Genomic DNA, 27,671 nt, shown 5'->3' with positions numbered 1-27,671 from the left:
TGTAATACAAATTAGGATTATAGATGTTTACTTGTAGAGTTATCATTGCCAATTGCTATCGCTTATGCAGGATATGTAATAAGGCCATAATCGATGCCATAAAATATCACAATATATTCGATGCAGTATTTTTCACAATTTTCTAAAATAGAACGCAATAATATAAGAAATATGTTGAGTTTAACGTCACACGAAAGTTTTATACCCTTTCTAAACGGCGACCTATTTTGGTCCTATTTTAGTCCTTTATTCGAGAATTTTGAGGCTATAAATAGGTTTCGTTTGACAATAATTGGCTGGAGATACAATTAGTGGGTATTTAGTTATGGTTTAATGGGATTGTCTTTGTCGAATATTGGAGGAATAGAAGGGAAGGGATCACATAATATTCTTAACTAACTTTTATTCGCGGATGCACTAGCACAGTTTCACGTCACGTCAAAAGGTATATTGTTTTATTAAGGTTTAAGCCAAATTTCATAACGCAATAAGCTTGACGTACAGACAGACAGAGTAAAAATCACACTATTCTTCCCATTGTATTCTTAATGAACCACATTGTATAAAATTAGTGCCAGGTGGTACACAGGTGGTGTGGCTAGTATCGCTGAACCAAAATCTAAAGTATCCTGTTTTTCTCATAGCGTTTTATAATTGCTTAAAACTCCACACATGAATTTGACACCTACGTTTTAGCAGTCGACAATAACATACACGACGACATAACGTGGGCTCTCACGTCTTTTAGATTCCACATTTAAAAATACAAGAATGGATCAGACAAACTAACAGTCATTTGTTTTTATCTATACTTCTATACTAATATATAAAGCTGAAGAGTTTGTTTGTTTGAACGCCCTAATCTCAGGAACTACTGGTCCAAATTGAAAACTTATTTTTGTGTTGAATAGATCATTCATCGAGGAAGGCTTTAGGCTATAAACCATCACGCTGCGACTAATAGGAGCTAAGATATAATGGAAAATGTGAAAAAAACAGGGCAGGTATAAATCATAACTTGTATCTTCTACCCACGGGGCGAAGTCGCGAATCTTTTACAGGTTGATATGAAAAAGACTTAAGAAAACAAAATAATCAAAGCAAACTACTCACAGTTGTAAGAGTCCCATACAAATAACAGAGTAACACGTAGTTTTGTTATTTAATAATCAACCTCACCGCAATTTGGCATAGGTTAGTAAAACGGTAATTAACAGAAATAACTGTGGTCATAAAATACTAATAAACTACAGATATTTGGCCATTGTGTATATCCGTTATTGTATTATGATAATATTTATTTATATGTTTTTAACCATGCTAAGACGTAATTAATTTTTCTTTATGTTCTTTGAAAATAAAGATGGTCGAATGGCAACTTATCAGCAGTTGTCGAAAAGTGACAGCGTTATGTATGTAGAGAAGCATTCGATCACACTGCTTCCAAATACACCTAAACAGGGAACAAGAACTCCTAGATCACACAAAACGCCTCACAAGTCCTAAAACAGGATCGAAAACACGACACACAGTGGATTTGGCGTGGTGACCATTACCACTCGGCTATCCGTATAGCTAAAGGGTTGTTAATCTTGATATTGAGTAGTACAGACGTGTAGAAAGGGAAGAAAAGTCAAAATACCCCTTTATTTAAGTTTGAAACATAGTAACTAAGTATTAAAGAGCTAAATGCTGTACAGACATATTATTGTTTAATTTTATGATTGTTTACGAAATGTTTAGAGTTTACGGCTAGTTTTATAGATCAATGAGATTTCTCGATTCGACTTATTATATTGAGTAGTTGTATTGTAAAACGTAATTTGTTTCTTAGAGGTTTTGTTAACGGTGTTGTAAAACTTTCGATAGTTACACTGCATGGAAAGTTTTGATCATCACAAACGCTCTGCCAAGCTTAATTACAGCAGAAAGCTTCTGTTCATTACAGAGAAATTGTTGAAATATATTTTGTTACTGGTAAAAGATTTGGGGGAAAAAACTTTTAATTTTGAAAAGTGCTCAAGCAATTGTTTTGTTCTCAAGAATATCTATACTAATATTATAAAGAGAAAACCTTTGTATTTTTGTATATTTGTATTGAATAGGCTCAAAAACTACTGGACAGATTTCAAAATTTCTTTTACCATTACTTAGAGGGATTCTTCCAAATCCGTATAGGCTATATCTAAAAAATAAATGTCCAACAGTGCGAAGCCGACGCAGGTCGCTAGTCTAAAATAAAAAGACTTAACTTAGTATTTATTACATTTGAGTCAGATTTAAACTTATGTGAGCTAGCGTGGTGATCAATGCTCAAATTTTCTCTATACAGGAAGATGCCTGTGCCCAGAAGTGAGCTGTATATATGCTCGTACTATAGGTTCTACTACTAATACATATGTACTCAGTATAATCTAAATATTTGTAACTTAAATAAAACAATGCTAAATTTATTAGCTGACTGATCGTTCACAGTCCGTGAAAATGCACTAACAAAAGCACCGAATTGCTTTACGATTCACTACAACGTTTCAAGGTAATTTCATTTCAATATTGAACATTTTGAACACAACTTTGACCTTCGTATTTATGTTAAATGTTTTTATCTTCACCCTGACCTTATTTTACACAGAGTTATGAACGATAGACCAAACAAAAAACAATATTAAATGTCCATACAACATATTTTTTTTACATGTCATAACCTTCATACCCAAAATGTGTAGTGGTTCTATTACCTAATCATAATCAGTAAATAAAAAAATATTTAAATACACATTATAAACTAACAAAACTTATCTTAAGATACATATTGTGTACATTACGCGACACAATATTCGTCCGTGATGGACCTGAAACTACAAAGCCGATTCTAATCATTTTTTTCAGAAAGAGTACAGTTCGATAGCAATTTAAAGACAAGCTAGCTTATATTTCAATTTGTGATAGCTATATTTTTTCCTTTCTTCTCCAAACAAACGGAGAAAGTCACGATAGTAATTCTTTAATAAAATAAACCTGCATTTTCACCTGAAACTGAAAACGCATTAAAAACAAAATATTCTTTTATAAGTTTTTAAATTTATATTAAAATATTTTTTATTAATTTAATCGATTTGCGTTTCAATATTAAAGGGCAAGTCTATACTCCCATTGGCTCTATGATTTCATAGTTGGCCGCCATCTTGCCACGATTATGTTTTAATCTGGAGTTTTCATTAATTCGCAACGAACAAAGGTAAACTTCCATGGAATAAGCCTCAGAATTGAAATTAAGAAATGGATTAAGGGAATTGTTTCACTCAGATGTTTGAATTACAATGGTTTTTTGAGAAATGCTTTCGGTTATATTTGATTACTTTTAATATTTAATACCGTAGAATGAATTTCTTGATTTAAGACAAGGCCTTTGATTTTACTTTAAGATTGATTATGTATTGCATTAACAACTACGTCAAGTATAGTCATTATAAAATATTTATTGAAATAAAGGAATATAAAAATAGCAAATTTAAAAAAATGTTGGCTTAGATTGAAAAACCAACGAAAACAACATTTTGCAATCATAATTGAAAAAAAATGTTTCAAAATCAAAAAAATACAAATTTCAAAATATGATATTCTAGCTTCTCTGAATACATTTAAAACACAAAATGTAACTTTACTTCAGTTAAATATATATTCAACCTTAGACTGCACTTGCACATGTTACAGATTCTAATAATAAATTCTTAAAATATCTGTATTCTGAATCCACAATTATAAATTGTATGAGCCGACATTCCGCGCTGATTGCAAACATATTTTGATAATCAGTAGGTACATATTACTTAAATATTGAACTGAAATTCAATGTTCATGGTCTAATTCAGAAATTGATATTTTTTTATTTTCAAATTAAATGATTTCTACAATAATTATAAATAATAACTATGGATAACACGATAAAAATATATGTATGGGAATTTTGGCTTTTTTTAGATTTAGCATATTTGTTATTTACACAAAAATATGTGCCCATATTATTATTATATATTATAAAGTGTGCGAATGCATATATACAGGTCTGTTACCTGTTACGTCTAATAATTTTGATACATATTTCACAAGGCATATAGTAAAATGCAGTTTTTTTTTAATTTCATTATCTATCTGAATCATTTTTTTAAATTAATCATAAAAAAACGGCAACAAAATCCATTATCTATTAAATAAAAACACAATCGAATTCGAAATTCAAAATCCATTTCAAACATTCAAAGCAATTCCATGTCTTCGTTGGCTGTATAGTGAATCAAGACGCATTACCTTTGCCAGAGACAATCGGCAACCAGGCACAGACGGCAATAACATTCAGCCATACAGCCGTATAGTAATATGAAGTCGTTTTCACATCGTAACTGTTTGTACGGATCTTGTGTATCGGACATTCGCAAAGCCATTACTCCTTTATTATGTGGTTGTTGTTTTCTAGAGATATTCTTTGTTATAGAGATGTATTTTAGCTGTAAATATTAAGGCTTTTGAACAAGTAAAGAGTTATACTCGTATTAATAATTTTGAAAGTGTGTTTGCTATGACGAACTTTTACCCTCGGATTCTGTGTCGATGGTAATTAAACAGTTGTCTTTTTTATCTATACTGTCAAACCTTATATCATACGTTGTGAGTTATAGAAAGAGCGACAGTCAGTTATAGTATGGTATAGACAACAATAGAATTGATCAGACCTTTTGACTTTCAAGAGGAGACTAGAAAGTTTTCAAATGTCTTTCATTTAATTTGTAATTTATTTTATTCAGTGTTCAGCATTATTTTTAATGATAGTCACACTAGAAACATTGTGATCCAGAGTGTAGCATCAATCCTAGTTTCTATGAAAAAGGCCATTGCCCCGCATGAAGCGTACTGGTATTTTTATTTTCACAAACATTGGGTTCAAATACCGAATACACAAAATCCGTGTGCATAAATTTCTTTTTAGAACAGGCGTGTTTAAAGAAATGTATTAGTTTTACGTTAGATGCAAACGGTTCCGCGTCGATAACAGAGAGAAAAAAACGAAATCGCTCATCAAGAAAACATTAGGCAACAATCCAAGGAGCGACCGTTAACCCCGTTTGAAGCGTTATCATAGCTCTCCGACCTGGCCGAATGGAAAGCTACACGTCATAATAAACTATTTTTTCGCGGGTAAAAGATTTAAAAATAGAACACAGACGGCTCACATCGAGTGCTCAACACTACACTGCACTATTTTATACCGCGAACAGGCGGGCGATTCTATACCATTTTAATTTTATATTTTTTCGAATTTTACAAGATGGCTGATAAAATATGGCTGCGCAAGGGGATATCCTTGGCTGGGGCTTGTTTGTAGCGCACAGAGAGCAGTAACTTGTATGATATAATGTCGTGCTTTGCGGAAAAATCTCGCCGGCTTGAAAGGCAAATTCTGTTCCCCGATAGTTTGAGAAAACAACGGTTGTGCATACCTAATATGATGCGCGGCGCCATCTTTGTTTGTCATCTCTGTTTGTCTATGTTACAAAATGTTTTAAGATACATAAACACTTTGTAATAACCAAGAAATGAATCTAATATTTTTATGTTTGTTTTTATGTCAAGACATTTAATTTAAAAAAAAGACTCCTAATTCCGGCCTTCAAATTATATTTCATGCTACTGAATTCTGTGAAACATCTTTTTTAGGTAATTACGTGAGATAAATGACATACATTTTCCTGCTATTGTATTAATATTGTCCTATTGTTGTGATAAACTATTATTTATCAAATTTAAATTGATGTGCCAATAATCGGCTTACCCAAACACAAACTAAGTAAAAACACAAATTGAGTTTCATTTAATCTACGTTCGTAATAATTTTAACAATTGATCCCGAACCAATAAGTTAATCCGATTAAACGAAATAATCTTAGTTACCATTGCAGAATAATCCTTTTGCAAACAAAATTGACAAATCGAATAAATTAAATTGATAGTCAAATAAATATTCGACTAAAATAAATTACTGATGCACGTTGTGGGTTTTGACATGTCCGCATTAAGTTCAAACCTTATAAAATATGAGTTTTGTTTGATGTGATATTATTCATTTGTGTAAGTTTTCTTAGGTTCAATTACGTAGCTATTACATCAAAAGGTATAAATTACACAAACTGTTTAACAAAATAAACGAATTATTTAGTAAATTGGACGTTTTTAAGTATGCTCCTATTAGGGATATTGCGATATTATATGGGCTAATTTCTTCTTTCCTACATATCAATCATTTTTGTTTTGGATAAAACAATGAATATGAAAAAATAAAATATGATTACAGCTGTTATTTTAATTGGTTTTAATTTAATTTAATTCTAAATTTCTACACGAAATCACTCAGAAACAAATATCTGTAGGTCAACGATAAGTTAGCAGGTGTTTTGAAAGTTTTCCTGCGCTGATTGTACCTAACTACGTATGTACAGTCCGCAAAAAAAGTCTTTGAAATTTATCAAATTGAACAAATGTTACAATCTTATTCAAAAGTATTTTTTGTCCTTTTTGCAGGCATTTTTAAAACGTTACAATAATAAACTTTTAGTTCGCGGTTTTGAAATGTCATTCCTTTGGAGAAGATTCAGAATGAAACTTGATGTTACAATATAATTAGATATCTAGTAAAATTACAAAGAAACCAAGGATTATAAAAACCAAAAATTCACTGAAAACTGAACACTAAAATTACAAATATTTTACACACATGTTGAGTTCGTAAATTTTCGCTTGTTCGAGTTTTGTTTCCGTCAGTACCCTAGGTACCTAGGTTGCATAAATTCCTAGATTAATCCCGTCTAAGCTGAACAGACGTTAGAATGTATACAAATAACCTGTCCGCCGTCCGGAGCTAACTGTAACAAGGTCGGACGTGTAATTTCACGAACGCTAAATATTATTTATAACATTTATACGTTTATGTTTAAAAATTTTCGTTATGAGATTTCTTGTTATGGTTGATTTTGTTTCGATTTTACTCTCATACACTGTGACATTTGTTAGACTATATTAGTGAGGAACATCGATATTTATATACGTAACTGTAGACGAGAATAAAGACTGGTTTGCTGGCCATGTGGTTAGTAAACCTGACTGCTATACTGGAAGTTGTGAGTTCGATTGTGATCGAGTGATAAGTCTTACTTTTTCTGTCTTTATTCTATTTAAAATACTTTTATTTAAAAATATATAAGTATGTTAGTCAGTTGTAAAAGCTTTGCTTAGTTTGAGACTAGATAGCGTTGTGTGTATAAATGTTATAATTGGTAATTAACTTCCTTTTCATACCTTTACCCGACAAATCTAGTCACTGAACAAGACACGAAAACCTCAAAATGGACGGAGTAAATAATACTTATCTGATCATAAAATAAAACAATCGCTGTGCTACTAACTTTAAACCACAGAACTTACTTGTAGAAGCGAGACAGCGCTATACATGACACATAGCGCCATCTCGCTCCCACAACAACAGACCATCACCATCACAACAAGTTCTCATAGTACGCATGTAGCAAGATTGAATATCGTCGCACTCAGTAAAATATAACTGAATTTACGATTCGAGGAACGGTAATGTAACTCTTTGTTCTACCAAAAATTGTTATGGAATCCATATTACTACTATATTGGTAGAATGTATTGCGTGGTAGAAATTTACCGTCAATTCTTTAGGTGCCACGAAGATTTTCAGTTTGTTTTTCAACTGTTTCGGGTAAAAACGCTCCGTCAAAAATAGGGAATATCGATGCGATTTTGTAGAGATAAATTGTAAAAGTATGAGAGAGACAATGATTAACTCGATTATTGTATAAGTCATTAGGATTTTTATGTTTACAATAAGTTATATGAAAGTTTCTTTTAAATTTTTCTTCTAAACGGACAGAGGGTCAATCATCACCTCTATTAAAGAGAATTAACAGTTGTGGGAAAAAGACGCCACTCTACGACTTGTATAAAACCGTCTTGCTCATACAATGGCAAAACTCTAAACTTTAGCTACCCTATTACCCCTATTCACAGCATGAACTGAAACATACTAGTACCTAATTTACGTAGGTACTTACAAAATCTAACTAATTTTATGTATTTGACACAATTCCAAACTAACATTCCCGGGATATCGCGATATGCAACTACACTATAATAGTCGGATAATGTGTTATTGTATACGAATCATTTGGCTTTGGCTTTGAGCCATACGACGTATCATCATCAACCAGATTCAATAACAACGAGATGCGAAATACGACCTTAGGACCTTGAGTTAAAGATGATTTTAATTTCAGTTGTTTGCGTACGATGTACACACAACCAGACAGTCACAAAGCAACTACAAAAAACGACCTTACAGCATTGTGATACAGTACAATTGAATGCCAGCTGTAGCCATGTGCTGTACAATCAACCACAAATTTTACAATTGAAACAATATTCAACCTTACATCATTTTAATAAGGATGATTTTAGAGACAGTCTTCATAACTTTGTCTGCGTCTACTAAGATTCTAAATACTCAATCAGACGAGGCGAGAATTATCGTACTAGTTGTAATACATTGCGGAGTACAACACCGGGACCAAAAGTGTAATAATAATAATATCCTGACGAAATTTTGGCCACGGCCAGCTGCGCAGGACATATTAGTGTACGCCTACACAGTTGCACTGTCTGTTCCCTTAGTCTCACAGCCCGATCTAACGGCAGTAAGACAAGAGAGAGAGGTCATTCACAGGACCCGCATTTCACATGCCTTTCGAAACACGAAAACGGTGATATTTATTTTCAAAAAGTTTACAACATTCAAAAAGTCAGTGCATGCCTCAGGATCGAACTCGTCACGTTTAATTTGGCAGTCTCTTAGTACAACCACCACGCTATCCCAGCTGTGATAAGCTGGCAATGTATCGCAACTCAGGGGATATTCTCGTCATGATTAAAGAGTATTAACAGTAGCGAACGAAATCGTTAAATGTGATTTAACTGCCAACGTTTGGGTAAGAAGTCTATTCTTGTTATCCTATCTGGTGGTTGAGTGGTGGGATCGGCGGCCTTGAACCCATTGTTACAACTTCAATACAAGATTCAAAAATTGTAGGAAAAGCTCTAAGAAATTGACAATGATGAAAAGTACAGTCAATAAAATTAAGGTGTTAAAGCATTATTTATTTTTTGCATTTACTTATGACGTAAAATTGTTGCAATTGTGTAAAAGAGATAGCACCCTTGTGTAGCTAGTTGTGTAGCGTTCTAACTCAAACAAACAAACACTTAAGTCACACATTGTTTCACAAACATTTAAGTCACATGCACAAAGACAACACACTCGGAACTAGCTTTCGTGGGTCACAAAATCAAAACCAAGTTTTTATTCCAAGTAGCCTGTTTTCCAGGCACTTTTTAAACGATACAGTAATGACTGTAGAAAGAACGACAAGAAGCACAAATTAAACAAAAACCATAACTTACTCCTTTGAAAATAAATATTTTATATACAGAAATGCTTGTCCTGCACAGGAATCAAACGCCATACATCGCCCACTACGTGTTCGGTGTTTTAACCGATAGCTGTCCACTATATTTGCAACAGAACTTTTTGCATTTAAAAATTGGTGGTTGGCCTCATACTTAAACGTTTATGATGTTTCTTTATCACACTCACACTCTGTTTTATGTTCTTATCAGATTATAAGCCAACAAACATTAAAAACATTATTGACTAGAGCTGAAGTCATGATTTAAGAAAGAAGAACATGCCAATAGCAGTAAAATAAATATATAATCTCGTCTGTATGTTTATTCGTGATTGAAACATCAACGTTATAGTATTTTATCTGAAGCGTAAAAAAGACATTAATTTGTCTAGGAATTATGTTTCTATACGTGTAAACAATAGAATTAATTTTCCATTACACTACTTCGCACTATTTCATTCAGGTACTTACTAAAATTTAGGTCTCATTAAAAAACCGGAATACCGAATCAGTTAGGTCTAAAATAGGTAACGACACAATGATCCCAAAATTCAACAATTTAGAACTAGAAAAATGTGTCACACTAACTGTGTAGCCTGTCCCCAAGAGGCTAGACAGATAACAGTTTGTCTGGGAGGCCTAGTGGTACGTAAACTAACAAATTTCAAGGCAAAAGGTTCAAGTTGAATGCAAGCTTTTTATTGCAACTTTTTTATCTTTAACTTTTGCGGTTGTAAGTAACTTTTTTCAGTATATTGATAGTTAGTCGTTAGTCAGTAGTATCAAGTACGAAGAAAAACACAATTGTTAACCCCCGACGTAAAGGGACGGACGTTATAAGTTGCACGTGTCTATCTATCTGTTTGCCATCACGACATCATAGCTCCCAAACTGATTGAGCAATTACATATTGTTTTTGTTAATACTCTAGCTCGTGTTTGAATCTTCAAAAATATTTGTATAGTCGGGGCACAGAACCAGTAGACTACCCCGAAATGGAAATAACAAAGTCGTAGAAGTCTATCAAATTTATCGCTCAATTGACAGGGGTTGGCATAGAATATCCACAAATTGAGTGCATAAATATATTACCCATACTATTTCTGCGTATAAGAACTTACTTCTTTCAGGACTAATCCAGATATTTTACTAATCTTTGATGTACCGAATTACAATGACAAATTATTATTAAATCTAAAAAATGTTGTGGTTTCTTAGGTTTACGCGAATGTTAGACATTGAAATGAAACTACTTTTACGGATTTTTCGAGGTATCGGTCACGGACATGACCCGTGACCATGATAACTGGACGAAACGTCGGTAACTAAAATCTAAAATTAAACCGCGATACAATCCGTAAAAGTAGTTTCATTTCAATGTCTAAAAATGTTGATAGAAAAAAATATGTATTTAAAAAATACAAAAGTTACAAAAATTTACAATATATTTGATTAAAATAAAATTTGATAACAACTTTTAACCTAATTTAAAAGTATCACGTTTGAAATAAATACGTGTCCATTTATTTCCTTTTATAAAAATGTTACTAAGTCATTATATTGTCCCATTACTATACTAAAGCACTCCCATTAATATTTTGTGAACAATTTCGGTTTCGCTTTGACGTCCGTTGATGGATCGCTAACGACGTTTACTGAACACCAGCCGTGCGAACCGGCGATGGATGCCGTTCTACTTATACCCATTATCTATAGGTACATGATACGTTTTCAAAGATGGCGTCTTAAAAAATATATTTTAAAATGGCGACATGTATTTTTTTTTGAGTTCGAAAATTAAACGCAGGTTGGATTTTTGATAAAGCCCATGATTTAAACATTCTTAGTTAAAAATTTAAAATGTAACATTAATAGATATAGTTTTATTTAGATAAATTAGTAGATATAGTTTTATTTTTATCTGGACCTTTTAAATTCAGTCTGCATTATTTGCTTTTTTACCGACAAAGACGTCAAAAACAAATTCGGAACTACAAACCAAACTAACTTTTTATACACGTAATTTCAATGGCTACGTAAAGTTTACGTTACGTAAATTATTTTGAATAATAGATCTAGTTACGTAAATATCTTTCAAAATACATGTTAAGGGGACCGTGAAACAATTAATATCAAATCTCGAGTATTTGCCTCACGTACACCTAGGTACCTATATACAATGTAGTAGCAAACTCGATTGACATGCAAAACCCCTGAATTCACGATAAACGTCTATTCTGTGTCGGTGTCGCCTGGTAGCCTAGTTGCCAACTTTAACTTTACCTACGTAAGCACAAATGTGAGTCATGTATTTTCGTTTTTTTCGCAATAACTTGTAAAATGACAAACTAAAGATAAACTGGTCAAAGTTTTTAGTATACAATCAGTTAAATACGAGAATCGTTTTTTTTTTTAAATTCGGATTTTTTAATAATTTCTTTTAGATTTTTTTCCAGTACCCAATTTCACTACAGTAATAATAAAAATAAAGTTTAACAAGACTAAAAGTGCGAACTATCTTAAAACAAACACTTCCACAAACGTAACGAAACGCTTAAAAAAACCAAGATGGCCGCTTTCATAAGTTCATTGCCACTTGGCAGGGGATGTCACCTGTAAACCTTTATCACCTAACTCTGGCTAACAGCCAGACCGCACCTATAGATTCCTTCTCCATTCAACGTAAGTCTTACAACCACAGACCAGGTGAGGTATAGATAGTGCTCTCGAAAATATAGTAAAATAATTTAGAAAAGCGTAATGTGTCTAGATAGTTAGCATAATGTGTCTAGTAACAAATGGAATATTTGTCCCAGCAGTGGGATATTTCGACCTAAATTAATTTGAAAAAATAAGATATTTTATAGTTATAAAATGTAAAATTATAAAAGAAAAACAACCATGTTCGCTAACTTTCAAATTCAAACCTAAAAAAATTCGTCATTTCATACTTTTGTCGCGTCTACATTTCATTTGGTCTGTGTACACATCTGAACGGATAATAACACAATGTGATTGATGACACCTACGTTGATATTATGTTGATACACCTAAGGTTTAGGGTCGCGAACTCATAAATTAGACTTCAAAGGACTATTTAGGATACCTTTCAGTGCTAATGTAAAGCTAAAACTGTAGTTATACAATATGAACTCTGAGAACTTGTGATAGAGTTTAAATTTCACTGTCACGGTCCTTTCTGCTGGATCACGCATAAATTACTAAGGTAAGCCAGTCATCCAGTATTCAATAAACCAAAAATAACTTAGTATCTTAAAAAGCGATCTGTAAATAGAGAAAAACTAAAAATATGTTGCTTTTGAATACCGAGAATCTATAACCTAAAAATAGCTTAACATGAATTGATGATTTATTAGTACCCGATATCAAAATAGAGATACTCGTATCGTCTTGAATAAGTACAAAGTCTTTATTCGTTGAACATAGGTAGAAACTAGGTGTTACATTAATGGAATTGACCGGTATCTATACCAATATTTTAAGTTTAACACTGAAATTTGAATTTTACACTAATTGATATACAAATATGGATAGAAAAAAAATCATGAAAAAGAGGAGGCCTACGTTTAGCGGTGGGCTGAGAATGATAATGATACACAATACCATGAAAGCCTTTATAAATTGAATAAGTGTTACAGACCATTACATAATAGACTAATTAAACGCTCCACGTACAATCTTCATATGTATAAAAAACTGTGCAAAATAATATGAAAAGTATTCTAAGTCCTGGAACGTTCGAGAACTGCAGGAAGTTACCGAAACATAAGTCAACATTCGTTTGCGAAGACTTTTAAACTTTCCTGACGTATACTTTGAATAGAAGTATTATTTCACACCAGTAAAATGCAGATGACTTGAAATATTCCAGTTTTCCTTTTAGAACGTTTCGTAGTTGTTTTTGGATATGGCTTCGTTAGCGATTGTCGTATGCTATTGAGCAAGAAGAATCATAAAATACTTTAATATAGATCCTAACACCATCGCCTCCTCTTATCATTTGAGTAATATGCGTCAGTTCTACCACATTCCAAAGAATTAAATTAAATTACTAATTGATGCAACGGTTTACTTATAATGCGTATTTATAGAGATTGTCCGACTAGTTTCGGACACAGTAGGAGTCCTTAAGCATGAGCTCGCGAATCTATAGTCGCGAATTGAACTGAAAATTTGGGGTCCGAAACAAAGTCGGACAATCCCGACGAATACGCGTTGCAACCATTATTACCAATAACCATTGCATCATTTAATAATGAATCATCTTCACGAAAAATTAAATTACAATCACTTTAATGGGACAATGACCAATAATCTAACACTACTTCTAATACCGATTCGTGTATGTGTATAAATACGTATACATAATATAGGTCAAAAGGTAACAATAACCCAGTTTATGGTAACGTAAATATGAAACAGTAAACCGAGCTAAAGTCAGAACTCCAAACTAAAACAACAGTGGAAACAAATCCTACAAAATGCTAAACAAGTCGAGTTTCTGAGATGTCGAGATAAAGTGTACCGTTGTGTTTCAGAGCATTAACATAACATGGGAACAAAGACCAGGACTTTTAAAAAAGAATATATCAAAAAAGGTTTCAATCTATGAATGAGTCAAACGTCAATTTGCTTCGACTCAAAAACAAAAATTGATTGTTCATTAATACGAAAATTTGCTATAATGTCTGTAAAAATTTATGCGAAATACTGTCAATGCTTTTGAAACTTGTGAACAAACGATGATGGAATTAGTTCATCGACTATTCAGAATATACACTGGAAAAAAGACGACCTTTTATGAAATATCAGAAAACTTCTAAATTGATTTTGAGTACATAGTCACTCCGATAACTAAATACCTAATTACTACAAAGTATAAGCACAATAGAACAAAAACTGTCCAGATCTGAATACTATAACGGAAATCGAATATTTCCGAATGCTTTTGCGAACAGCAAACAAACTCTAATACAGTAGTCTTCTTCAACAAAACATTATGTATGATTTCCTTTCATCATTATTACACAAGAATCAAAAGCTACGTCAATCCAACCGTATTTCAGTAGATTTAGCAACGGTTAAGCGAGAACCGTCAATAAAAACTAAAGCCGAACGAACATGCTTGTTGGATCATATCCAAAGTACAGTTACCCACACAGCATGTTACCATTCTTAATGAAAATAGATCTTATAACAAGGTGTTAAGATTGATTTTTGATTTTTGTGTTCGTGAACTTGTGTTGTTGATTGTACAATCTAGCCTGATTTAAATGAATGCTAATATGCCTAATATTCTGCTCTAATGACACTCATTTTCATAAGAGTTATTCGGTTTACTTAAAGCGTCTGTCATGGATTATCGATCAGTGTTTATGTCTTGTCCGAGTTGTTAAGGGATTTTAACAAATGTACGCTTTTCAGTGCCTTTAAGCGACTGTATTGAAGACTCAATAAATTGTATTTGTGTAAAACTTTTAATATTTTTTTTGTTCGAGCTTAACAGAGAAGGATACCTTTTTTTAATTTCAGATATAACTTGACATTTAAAACCAGAACACCCAATTCTGTATTAAGAACAATAAGTCAATTTACCAACATTTAAAAAGCACCTCGAAACAGTATGTTTACACAACAATCATATTACTAGAAGATTTCATTCACAAGCGAACGTGTGTTCACCTGTAGCGGCGCTTGCGCAGGTGACGTCATCACAGATTTATTGTACAGGTAGACGCGACAATTTCAAGTACTACTATAAAATAAAACAGTCTCTAAACAGTGCAACATCTCATTGGAATAGGAAACCAAGGGAAAGCTCGCCTTTTTACATGAACATTTAAAAAAAATGTCCAAGTGTGTATTTTTGTGTATGCATGTGTGTATAAAGTTAAAAAATAAAGTGTAAACCGTTTAAAAATCTTTTTTGACAAGCAACATGACTTGGCTCGTTTAATAATGCAGCTAATCAGCCCTTATAAATACAGATGATTTAACAACTTATTAATAGATCATAGAATAAGAAAGCCAGCGAAATGTACTTTACGGTGGCTCGCTTGTAGAAACAAAAAGGCATGCTGTAAAAGTCGTCGTAAAAACAGATATTATATCTAAATACAGCCAATGATAAATAGCAAAAAGTACCTAAAACATTTTGAACAAAACCTCGTTGGTGCTATTTTGAAAAATGCACGCGAACATGATATCTGCACCTGATTTGTGTAACACATCAAAACATTGTATAAACATGAAAGATTAAACAAGCAAGATTTGCCAAAAAGCAGACTTACAAAAATAGAAGACGCAAGGTGAAATACAACAATTAATACTGGCGTAAACAAAACACGGTTTTTACTAGAGATCGATCCAGAATGTTTTTGTACAACAAGACTATGAAAATAATTATCTTATTGTACCAAAACGTGCGGTGTAGGTAATTCAGAGAAAAAAGTTTCTGACTTTACTTTCCGCATGCATATAAATTCTACAGTCAATAAAACTGTATTTACATTTTAATAATTACCGTTCAAGTGCGAGTCGGACTCCCGACATTGAGGGTTCCGTAAAGACAATGTCAAGAAAAACAAAAACGTAAACTGCCTCCATTTCTTTTTATTTGCAGTAATAGCGACAACAGAAAAACATAATCTGTTAAAAAGTACCAGTGTCTAGATCTCACGGATCAGGAGATAAAATCTTGTGACAGACGGATAGACACCAGAGATGACAGATGTAATATTAGGGTTGGTTTTACACTTCGGATACAGAAAAAAGAGGTAGAGTGAAGCACATACATACATACATGTAGGTACTCCTAAAAGGTAAATTCACCATCACAGTTACGTATTTATCTATAGCAAAATTTGGTAGTACATTTTACAAATAAAACCTACAACGTTTACACCTCTATGCAGACAACCACTAGAAGTATCCATATGTTCGGCCTGCCTGTTTAGCCACAGTTGCACTGACGTCATGACTTTAAGCGATAGACTTGAATATCTCATCCAGATTAATTCCAAACACTGATCTATATACAAGTATGAACTAGATTTTGTCTAGAAAGTATGTGTGCAAAACAAAGCTGCGGATTGGAAAATATCTAGGATCTTTAATGATCTGTAATTCTTAAGTACTAGGCTACTACCTAGCTAGGACATAAACCTAATTTTTAAGCACTAAGATCGATATAAGTTCTTATTGAGTTAAAAAGTCTACCAGGACATTAATAAATAACTCTCAAATGTATGGATTTTTTTTTTGTTTCGTTTTCAAAAGTCACGTGATATGGACCTGTCATCGCCATTAATTCGACCGAGTTTTCTTTTGACGTTAATGATTGTAAACTGACATTTCTTTTTAAGAGATAGCTTTTAAATATCTTGATCGAAAAATACGGCTTGCGATTCCTATGAATAAGTAGGTTATGGTAGGCGAACAGCGAAAATGACGATATACATTGATTCGATCCATGGGCTCAAGGGGTCTCGAATTTTCTGGATTTATTTGTGTTAAAATGTTTTTTGTTATTTACAATTGCGCACAATAACCATATATACAATTTGAATTGAATATTCGCGGAGGAAACGTTTCGAAAAGCGCACGCGCCCTTGAAATTAATATTTGACAATAAACATGACATTACTCAAAACTTTCATACTTTCGTCATGATTTTATAAAATATATTTCTATAATTTTATTTGAAATAATAATAGGTATTTAAATTTTAATTTTTAAATACGTTTTTTTTTAATAAAATAACTTTTATGTTTAATCTATTCGGTTATCGATATCCTGCTGCCGCACGCCCGCCATTTTTTTTTGGTTTGACAACACTTAGCGTGGCTGGAAGCTAGTACTTGCCGGCGCGGGAAAACTTGGTTAATTTTAAAAACGAAAAAGGGACGGATGGTTGAACTGAAGAGGAAGTAATATTTTCTGTTATGTTATAAGTAATACATATGTATAAAAGTATTCACTAATATATGAAAAACTAAATTGAAGTGAGTTGCTGTTTTATTTCACTTTGATCATCACATACACACCAGAGCACGCCAAAAATGCGTGACGTCACAGATTTTTTGAACCTCGATTTTATGCAACGATGAACTTGAGCATGGCTGCCAACACAATAACCCGTTTCGTTTGTTTCGAAATAGTTTATGTAAAACACAAAAACTACGATGAGATCATTAGATTTTTAGTTCATGGCAGTGAGCCGAAAGCTTTTCTACGACATTCAAAGGAAATAAACTTTTTTTATAGTTTCAAAACACTTTGATAACGTATAATAATAGTTTTTGCCGTGGTTGTATGTGTAGAGAATAAGAGTGTCGTGAAGATTCGTGTTTGTAGCTGTTCAAGACGTGATCAGCTGATTCGCAAACCTACTTTATGGCTTTACCTTTTTTCGCTATATACCTTGAAAACTACCTATCCTACTGGACTTAAATATACCATATTTTACTAAGAGCAACTAACTACCTTTTATTGTGGCGTTCACAAACTAGTAGTACAAATCAATTTGTCAGAATGAAACACCTAAACTACAACCATGTTAAGTAGACGAGACCTGCTTCTCTGGTCAAGAGACAATCGTTGATTTGTTAAATCCTCATTTCATCGCATCACATTTTTTTTTGTTAAAGCTAGGTTCCTGTTCTTGTTCTTTTTTGCAAATGGAAACCATCAAATGACTTCTCCCGTTTTAACAACACATTTATAATGTAAGTAGAATATTTTTCATTCTATTTAATTATAAATTGCACCTTGAAGATAAAAAGATACGCAAGGATAGAAACAACATAAATTACTCGGTCTAATGTTTTCTTTGAAACATTATAAACATTTAGTATACGATGTTTGGATCCACCATCCGGTGTTAACCACTATTTCGTGAGCTGACATCATCTTACGATCCTTCCGATTTTGCTCGGAAGTCGGGAATTTGTTAAAAATATGATTGATCCGATGTTATATACCGTTCTTCATTGTGCGGGGAAGTAGGTTGCGTTTTCTAGTGTATGTTTGTATATCCGCTATTATCAAGGCCTTGATAGATTTGAGTGAATTTTCGTAAGACCCCTCTTAAATATTCAATTATTATCTTTATTCAAAATAAAGAAAATGGTAAACATTTCTAGATACATATTATTTTCAGACAATTGAGTTCCTATGTTTTTTCAAAATTTTGTATTTAGTTTTAAAACAACAACCTAATATCAAACTTATTCGTTTGTCTTCTTACGATAAAGCTTTTACAGACAAACATATTCTAGATACCGCCACCTATATATTGTTCATGAAATGTGTTCGTGTGTTATCCTAGGCACAGTACGCATAAATCATCTCTAATTTATAATAGATGGAATAAGGCCAATGACGATAATTCTCATGAGGAACGAACAATTGAATTGTGATAATTTAGTGCTGAGGAATTGTACGAGAATGTTACAAGACATAGGATTAAAACTATACAATTATTGAAAGATGAATATAGAACAAACGTTACACATTAGCGTAACATAATATAGATACAACGAAATAAAAGAAAATTGCACGGTTATGAATCAATTGAAACTAAAAATGTTCAGATATTGAAATTAAAACCGAAATCTTATCACGATTACTATTCTTTCCTATTAAAACGTCCCAATCTGTATGAGAAGCGAAGATGTAAAGGCAAAACCTTCTTACCACTTTTAACGCTTACGTGATGAAGACTTTATCGAAATTATTTGTGCTTGTGTTCTCAATCAAGGCTTGTTTTAATCTAATATAATTCGTTCAAAAATGCGTTTACATTATCATGTTTCTTATCCATTTTTATAATACAAAATATCGAATTTAAAATAGAATACCTACTTAAAAGCCTGAATTTGTTTCGACATTTAATTTTTTTCTCACGGTGGTCAGATTGAAAAATAAAACGCTAGTTAGCATGTAAAAGTGATAACATATCCGAATTACAGAATAAATATTTTCAAAAAGTATCGAATATTTTTCTTACTTAATTAAAAACAAGAATCCGCCAGATAGTACTCCGTTTCTCTGTCAGTCATATCATCTGACATATAAAAATTATAAATATTTTCGTTTTCATAGAGAAGCTCATTGAAGCAGCGAGATTTATGTTTGATCTAGAAATAACTTTGATATAGAGGAATAGAAGCCAACAGAAACGTTACAAAATGTCGACTCCTACGCGAACTAATAAAAATATCCTATCATTTCGAGTAACTAACGAATAACACTGTATAATGACTGCCGAAGAAACTTTTTGAAAAACGTTCCGAAATTTACAATTTTTTCCGTTCGTAAATCTATATTTGTATTTGTTTTGTGACTTAGAGGTGTACTTGATTGGAACAGTATCTGATTGTAATAAGGTTTGATTTGTATGAGAAAATCTTTAAATTTTCAAGAGAAAATGTGTAGAGAAAACTATCTTATTAATTCTGACTGTCAGAAGAGTTTGATAAAATTATTGTGATAAAGAAACAATTATAGATTTAATTTTAAAATCTTAAAAGTTAATAAAAGAGTTAAAAGGGTCAAAGCTGTACAATTTTCTGGGGAAAAAAAATTACAATAATATGGAATTGTTTTTTTTTTCTACATTTCCCTGAGACACACTTTTCCTGCATTTGCATAAAAATAACTTCACTTTCTTAATTCAATACAAAATAAATTCTACTTAAGCATTAAAAGTTTAAAGTCGCGATAAACGTTAGCGTTAAGGAAGTAACACAAACTCGATCCCATCACATAATAAACTTAATTTAAAACGTATTAAAACAGGTTTAAAGGAGAGTTAACTAGACAGGGGTAGACAGTTTTAATTAAAGAGGTTCAATCGCGCCGCCGCTCGACTCACTTAAACAAATAGTGTTTTTCACAAGCCGCCGGTTACCGCCACTTCCTCACACATTAACATAACTCCACGTCCATAATTACTTCCCCCATAATCACTTTTACATACGAAATGAACTTGTGTATGTTTGCGTACGTTTCCGCCGTGCCAACGACACTGCGGCGACTGTGAATGGAGCTTACAGCTTTGTTATCCGTGAGTATTATTATAATAGTGATAATGACATTGCGTGAGGTGAGACAGGTGTACCTGCAAGCAGTCGAGAGTGGTTGCGCACGCGCACCGCACGCCTCCAGACCTCCAGCCCAGCACTACGCAGTTTGTGCTCGGCGCCCGCCGACGAGCTCCGACGGCTATTTTTAACTGAATCGCTTATAATTTTATTGTTTGAGCGAAAAGTCAGAAAGCGACAAGTACGCGCGACGGTCGCTACACTAATGCCTGACCGAGTGTTTCCAGCCACTCACCGACGCAATACATTGATAACTAATTCCAGTAATGTGCACAATGTGCTGATATAAATGCGACAATTGAAAGGTTTCCAAGTCCTGGCTAACCTTTTGGGCACTTGCAAAGTCAACTTCATCTGTCCTCAAAAGCTTAGTACGTCTGCTTCTTTGTATAGGTTATGCGAACGTTCAGCTCGAAGTGTATGAAGTCGAAACGAAAGTAAAAAGGATTCGGGCATAAATTTTATAACAGCGTCGGAGTTTCAGTAGAAAGTTGCAGAACTGTAATACTTCATACCGAAATGTAATTGGAAGAGTTCGCCTTCTACTATTGAATTTTATCAAAACATAAAAGTGCAAAAAGTTCGGCCGCACTCTTTCACTTGGAGGCGAGAATGTATTATAAAATATAATGTATTCGAGAGACTCTTATTCCCTAATTCTATTGAATATCTGAGATGTTCTATCTATACTTTCATCAAGGCAACAGCTGTCGCAATGGCCGGCCAAAGGCCGTGAGTTCAAAATCCGACTTGTTTACAAAAAATAGTTCTATATCAGCCGTATGTTCTAGAAGACATATTTAAATATTCCCTTCATAACCTATATTGGGCTTGAAAGAGTGATTTTCCTTCTCTTAGAGATTGGACCTTTTCAATCTGTATGAGAAGGCAAATTTCCCTTGCATTTATTTTGATTCTTAACTGAGGAAGTGCTATCAGGTGTTTTGATAAACGGTTAATATTTACTTGATGATGAATGAATGAACTTTAAAAAGATTTATATTACTTGTGGTAGCTCTACAAATACTGCACTACAATTTTATGTCAACCAGTTTTTTGAGAACACATTATCTCTTGCTTTCGGGACGATTCGTCTTTAGAGCAACAACGAAAGTGCCCTTAGAATTTGAACAATAGTTAAGGAAGCACACATAAAATATAATGTAGTCCTAATGTTTTTACCTACAGACAATAGTCCTTTTAAATATGAAACAGAAAATATGCCTGAAAAAGATACCACCACAAAATACCTCCTAAAACTCATAAACGATTACCCAATACAGAACAATAGGCACACAAATCCCATTAGTCTAAATTCTTGTCTAACCTTGACGAACTCACGTGGTTTGCCAGAATTTGGCAATACCCATTGGCAATTCTAGACTAACACCAAACTATTTGCCAGTTACGTGCCAGTAACATGCCAGTTACTTAACATTGTCTCGCGGTACTCACAATTTCCTCGACTCGGTTCGAGTTTCGCGTTTTGACGGATTGTCAATAAAGTTGGCATTGATTTTGTGTTTTGGCATCTAGTTTTATTGTGTAACAGTGGTTTGTGGCGTTTGTTTTCGTTTTCAAAGGTCTTCAAAATGAAGGAGGTTCTCAATGCCTCTGTATTTCTTCCATGTTTTTGTTGTTAAAACACTATTATTATCACTTTCTGGTCAGCGTTATCCTCATTTTTTTTTCTTCATATTGCTTAGAGTGTCAACTTTGTATTTTCCACAATTTCATCTAACCTCTACAGTAGAAAGGCATACTTGATATAATTCACTTACAATTCAAAGAATGCCAATAAATAATTGTATCAATATAATTTCCACATACCTCATATTCAGTAAACCACATGTCATTATTGGAGTTCACGTGAATCTGAAAAGCTTCAACGATGAAATATTGATTTAATTATATTTAAAACAACCATCAGGTAGTGACGGATAACCTTCACTGTATCCGGATATAATGATGCTACACATAATATGTCGACTTACTAATATGCTGGTAAGTTTCAATGTGACTTTTTCAGTTATCCGCCTGACAAACGATGAAGATCATCTTTCAGAATCTAGTCTCCAAAATATTAGACCATGGAACCGCATTGATAAGTATGAGATCAATGCTCAATTTTTTCTGGTGAAAGGTTTTTGTCCAAAAGCGGGTCAATTACAATCAGGTATTATTTAAATATCTTCTCAAAGTGAATAGTCAAGGCAAAAAACATATACCTACAGCATCAATTACTTCGTCATTTTAAGTCAATTTATTCAAAATACTGGCAACCAGTTCGTTCGTGATAACCTGCAACAAAAATAGATCACAAAAAGTACAACCTAAAATTTCAACAAACCTTATTTAAAATTTCCTACCCAAAACGAAACATTCTTCTTTCAAATCGCAACCGTCGTTTATTTAAAATACAAACTCACAATTCATAGTGGATTCACGTCAAACACTTCTAAAGGGTTATCGTGAACTACCAACTTTATGTTTTCAAATTGTTAACACAACACTATAATGTTCCGCAGTCTGTAGGTAACAACACTAGCAACTATATCGATTACTGCACAGCCTGAACAACTTTTAGTTGAGCGATATCGCTTCTCGAGAGATTTCTTGATAGTTTATGAGAGCGCTTCAAGTGTGCAGATTGAGTGCATGCAAGACTCGTTGTTGGTAAAGGGCCCGAGAGACGATCAATGTTTGACTTAAAAATATTACTAGGAATATTTACAAGATTCGATAGTCTCTTAATGAGATATACACAGTATTTGTGAACCTTAATAACTTACACATAAAGCGATGAATTCTTCAAAAAGTCTTGATCGATTTAAATTTTCGTGGTTTATTATTTTATTCATGTTTATTTCATTTATTTATACCTTATTGCGCATAAATACATACTTGGATAATAATTGTGTACTTGGAAAGTTCAGGTACAAAGGCGAGCTTAGCCCAGAAAATCTTAGACAGATTTTATCTAATTATTTTCTTACTCCACGAAACTTGATTTGAGGAACCTATCGGGCTTTACCTACAGTTGGCATAACTTCAACAACGAAAATTCCGAATTTAAGCTTTTAGCATCCATAGACTTTGGAATAAACTACAAAAATTACAAAATCTATACTAATATATAAAGCTGAAGAGTTTGTTTATTTGAACGCGCTAATCTCAGGAACTACTAGTCCTAATTGTATAATTATTTTTGTATTGAATAGACCATTCATCGAGAAAGGCTTTAGGCTATAAACCATCACGCTGCGAGTAATAGTAGCGAAGATACAATGGAAAATGTGAAAAGAACAGGGCAGATATAAATCATAACTAATATCTTCTACAGACGGGGACGAAGTCGCGGGCAACAGCTAGTCTCACATAAAACTAAAAGAAAACCCAAAAAGTAAGTAAACATGTAACAAATCTGTTTAACTCCATTCTACATTTTTGTTTAAAGCTACCTTACATCCAACCATATTCAATTTTATCACAAACACAGTTCTCACAACCTCAGCATGTTCGAAAAATTCTTTATTTTATGATGTAGACTTGGTTCCTTTGCACGTACTATGAACTAATAAAAAATACCTCTTTCGGTGTGCGAGCGAGACGGCAATATGCAATGTAGAGCGATGTCTCGCTTCGACAAGCGCAATAGTTAAACGTTAACGCCTCATGGTAAAGGCACAGGAGATATTTAATAAAGAGTTTTAAAGTAAAATATTTGTGTGTTTGTTTACAAGAATTCTTTCTCTGTGATCTCAAGAAAGGAATGTGTTTTGCTCGTACGATATAGTTGTAATTTCATTTTATATTCTTTATGTATACATATGCAATATTTTTCGCATTTTTGTAGTACTTTGGCAGACGAGAGGAATAACAAAATTGTAATGATCGATTTGACTGAATTGAATTCGAATGAAGGATTTTGTTTAAAAGTGACATTGGATGTACGAGTAGATAGTAACTCTACTTCACGGTTTTGCTAATACACAATTAACAATGAAAGTGAATGCAGTCGTTTTAGCATAAAGAGGTTTTAAATTATCGCAGGAAAATACAATACCAAAAAGTTTTATCGGTATAAAATGAGCGTGATTGAAAAAAATGTTTACAGATTTAAATATTTAACTACTGACGGTTTACTTACGCGTATTTACTGAGGTAGCCCGACTAGTTTCGGACTCAATCAGAGTCCTTTATCTAAACTGCTAAATAATTACAAATACAGCTCACGAAAATTATTATAATAAAATGGGCAGACTCGCCGACAATATCCTTGTTATCAAATACAACAGTTTCAAATACAATATTAAAATAACAAGACATATTTACAAGGTGTATTCAATATATTTTTATTGCTACATTGACAAATACATTATTATCATTCTCATTAATATCTTGTTTAATACCTTTGGCAATGATCCCTGCACATGCCAATTATTTCTTGCATTGTCCATTTATAATCGAATTAATGAAGGCAATAAGAATAATAATAAATTATTATGCTATTATTTTGACGTTATAGAGGAAGTTGTCTTACTTGTAATAGCGTTGACATCGTCAGCGCAGATTCTGAACACGCCTCAATATTTGTAAGAAAATAATATATGTCGTAGGAATCTTGCGGGTCTGTATGGCTTTGTGCTTCCATTGCAGGTTCTATCCAACAAACACAACTACAAATGTGGTGTTTTCAAAGTTGAATATAGTGTCTTCATTATTCTAAGAAGTATATAATTAGTACATATGAGGGAATCATAGATTCTAAATATTGAAATCTGAAATCGCCAACTAGCAGTGAACTAGCGTGATGAACAATGCTCAAACGTTACCTGAATAGGAAAAGGTCCGTGCCCTAGCAGTAGATGTATTAGACGGTTAGAAGAAAAAATGTAGTTTATTTATTTATTTATTTACACTTCTATACATTAAATGTACAATGGCGGACTTAATGCCTGAGGCATTCTCTACCAGTCAACCATAGGGTAATGCAGAGATATCAAGAGGTAGGTGTGCCTATAAATAAAGGTAAGGTAGTACATATATATCCTAATTAAACATACATAATGTGCAATATGTAGACTTACTTATTTACTATTATTTATTTATATTTATTATTTCATGATATTATAGTCAGGTCAAACAGCCGAAGCCTGCGCTCAGGCTCACTATTAAAATAGCTGTCTGATAAATTATTGTTATTATATATTCTGATAAATTATATTTTATTTCAATTATAACTAAATTGAAATAAAACCTATTTCAATTTAGTTCATTTAATTCATTTCAATTTAGTTTCATTTCAAATTTCACTTAGCAGACAGTCTGCAGCACTGCTTGGGAACCATCTTATCCTCAATAGTTGCATCGCACTATCCCGATACTCATACGTGATCAAAAAAATCTAAAAAGTTCACAATTAAACCAATTAGTTCAACATAGTATTTTACAAAACAGTTTAACATACTTTTCAACCAATAATAATCAACATTACTTAGCAACAATTTAAATTAACAATTATAAGGTGAATAACCTCAGATGTCACGAGAATTCTACCCACCATTTTTATTTACAAAAAAATACAAGTGTTGAATTGTCACGGTAATAAATACGTGTTTTTGTTAAATATCATTAATGCATTGAAAATGGACTGGTTGGCATGTGAATTGCGATTTTAGAAGTGAATGTGTGTAGGAGTTATTAATTGTAGTCCGTAAGATATGTTGTTATATTACCCCTGTTGCATAAAAAATAAACATTGACCGAGACTGATCTTTTTTGAAAAGACTCCGTTTCGTATTGAACCCTAGTGTTGCGGGAGGTGTACAATAATTCAAGTCATATGCACGGATATCACTATGACAGCCAGACTCTGAACAATATTGGTCGATCACAAAAATTCGTGTCCTACGGGGAGATCGAACCCGTGACACGTCGCGCACAGTGGTTTTGACGTGGTGACCACAACCACTCGGTCACTCAGTAACTTTCATTTATTTTGGCTATACAAATACATAATGCAACTGAATCCAAATATGAATGCTAATTAGCAAAGCACAAGGTTTAAACCAACTTACACACACAGTACCTACATACGTACTTATTTTTTTACATGCATTCTTCAGAATAAAAATCTATTGTAATAAATGTAAAATTCAATTGAAGCATTGTTACATTCAATTTTGACTATACTTTCAACGAAATCGAGTTACCAAAAATACATAAATTATTGTACAAAATATGAAAGCGTTCGCCTCTTTGCCAAGATAATTGCATTACACTGTTAAATGTTGTGGTAATCGTAAAATTTATTCTGCCACTATATATCAATCCTCTTACATTTACAAACAAGCTACGGTAAATGGATACCGGATTTTAAACGCTTTAAATAAATATCAGAATCTATATTTCATAGAAAACAAATATGAAAACAGAAAAAGTTATTAAAAGTACACTCCAATTAAAATACGATTCAATTCAAACAAACAACGAAACGAATCGAAAAATGCTATGCATATAATTATGTAAAATTAAACGTAATTCATGAAAAACGTATCCAACAACAAAAATAAGTATGATATACAAAAAAAATAACCTCTAAATTAATTATTGTTGTAACTGACATAACAAATTATTGTTTTATTTAAGAAATGTTTTGAAAGAAAGCTGCGCGAGCGCGTGGGCTTGCGTCGATCGATCAGCGTCGCGTCATCAAGGTCGCGCGCGGACGCACGACGCACGCAACGACCACAGTATTTTTAAAACACCATTGCGCAACACTAGCCGACTTTTTCGAATTTCGAACTGTAAAAGTTTTCGTTGCTAATTAGCATCTATTCTTCCGCTTTTACGCGTCAACGTTGATTCAAAATTTGTAAAATAATAATAAATGACTGTCATTTCCGTTGCTTTCTATATTCAAATGTTTCTACTTAAATGTAATTGGAAACCTTTGTGAATATTATACGCTTTTTAACCGACTTCAAAAAAAGGAGGAGGTTTTTTTTAT

At 32.9% G+C, this 27,671-nt stretch overlaps 1 protein-coding gene across 2 annotated transcripts in view; it reads right to left on the bottom strand.

The window, feature by feature from the left end:
• The window catches only part of LOC113499252 (proteoglycan 4-like), a 32,889-nt gene extending 12,013 nt beyond the window's left edge, over positions 1–20,876 (bottom strand). Inside the window, exon 1 of one of the 2 annotated variants that reach the window (XM_026879656.1) lies at positions 20,677–20,876. The gene's annotated coding sequence lies outside the window, so the exon portion shown is untranslated. Of the gene's footprint in view, positions 1–20,430; positions 20,633–20,676 lie in introns of those variants that run through there. The other variant, XM_026879657.1, reaches the window with a different exon arrangement.
• Between the last annotated feature and the right edge of the window lie 6,795 nt (positions 20,877–27,671).

Source organism: Trichoplusia ni, chromosome 12, assembly GCF_003590095.1.
Source record: "Trichoplusia ni isolate ovarian cell line Hi5 chromosome 12, tn1, whole genome shotgun sequence".
NCBI classification, from domain to species: domain Eukaryota; kingdom Metazoa; phylum Arthropoda; class Insecta; order Lepidoptera; family Noctuidae; genus Trichoplusia; species Trichoplusia ni.
This window is presented reverse-complemented; position numbering and strand designations above follow the sequence as displayed.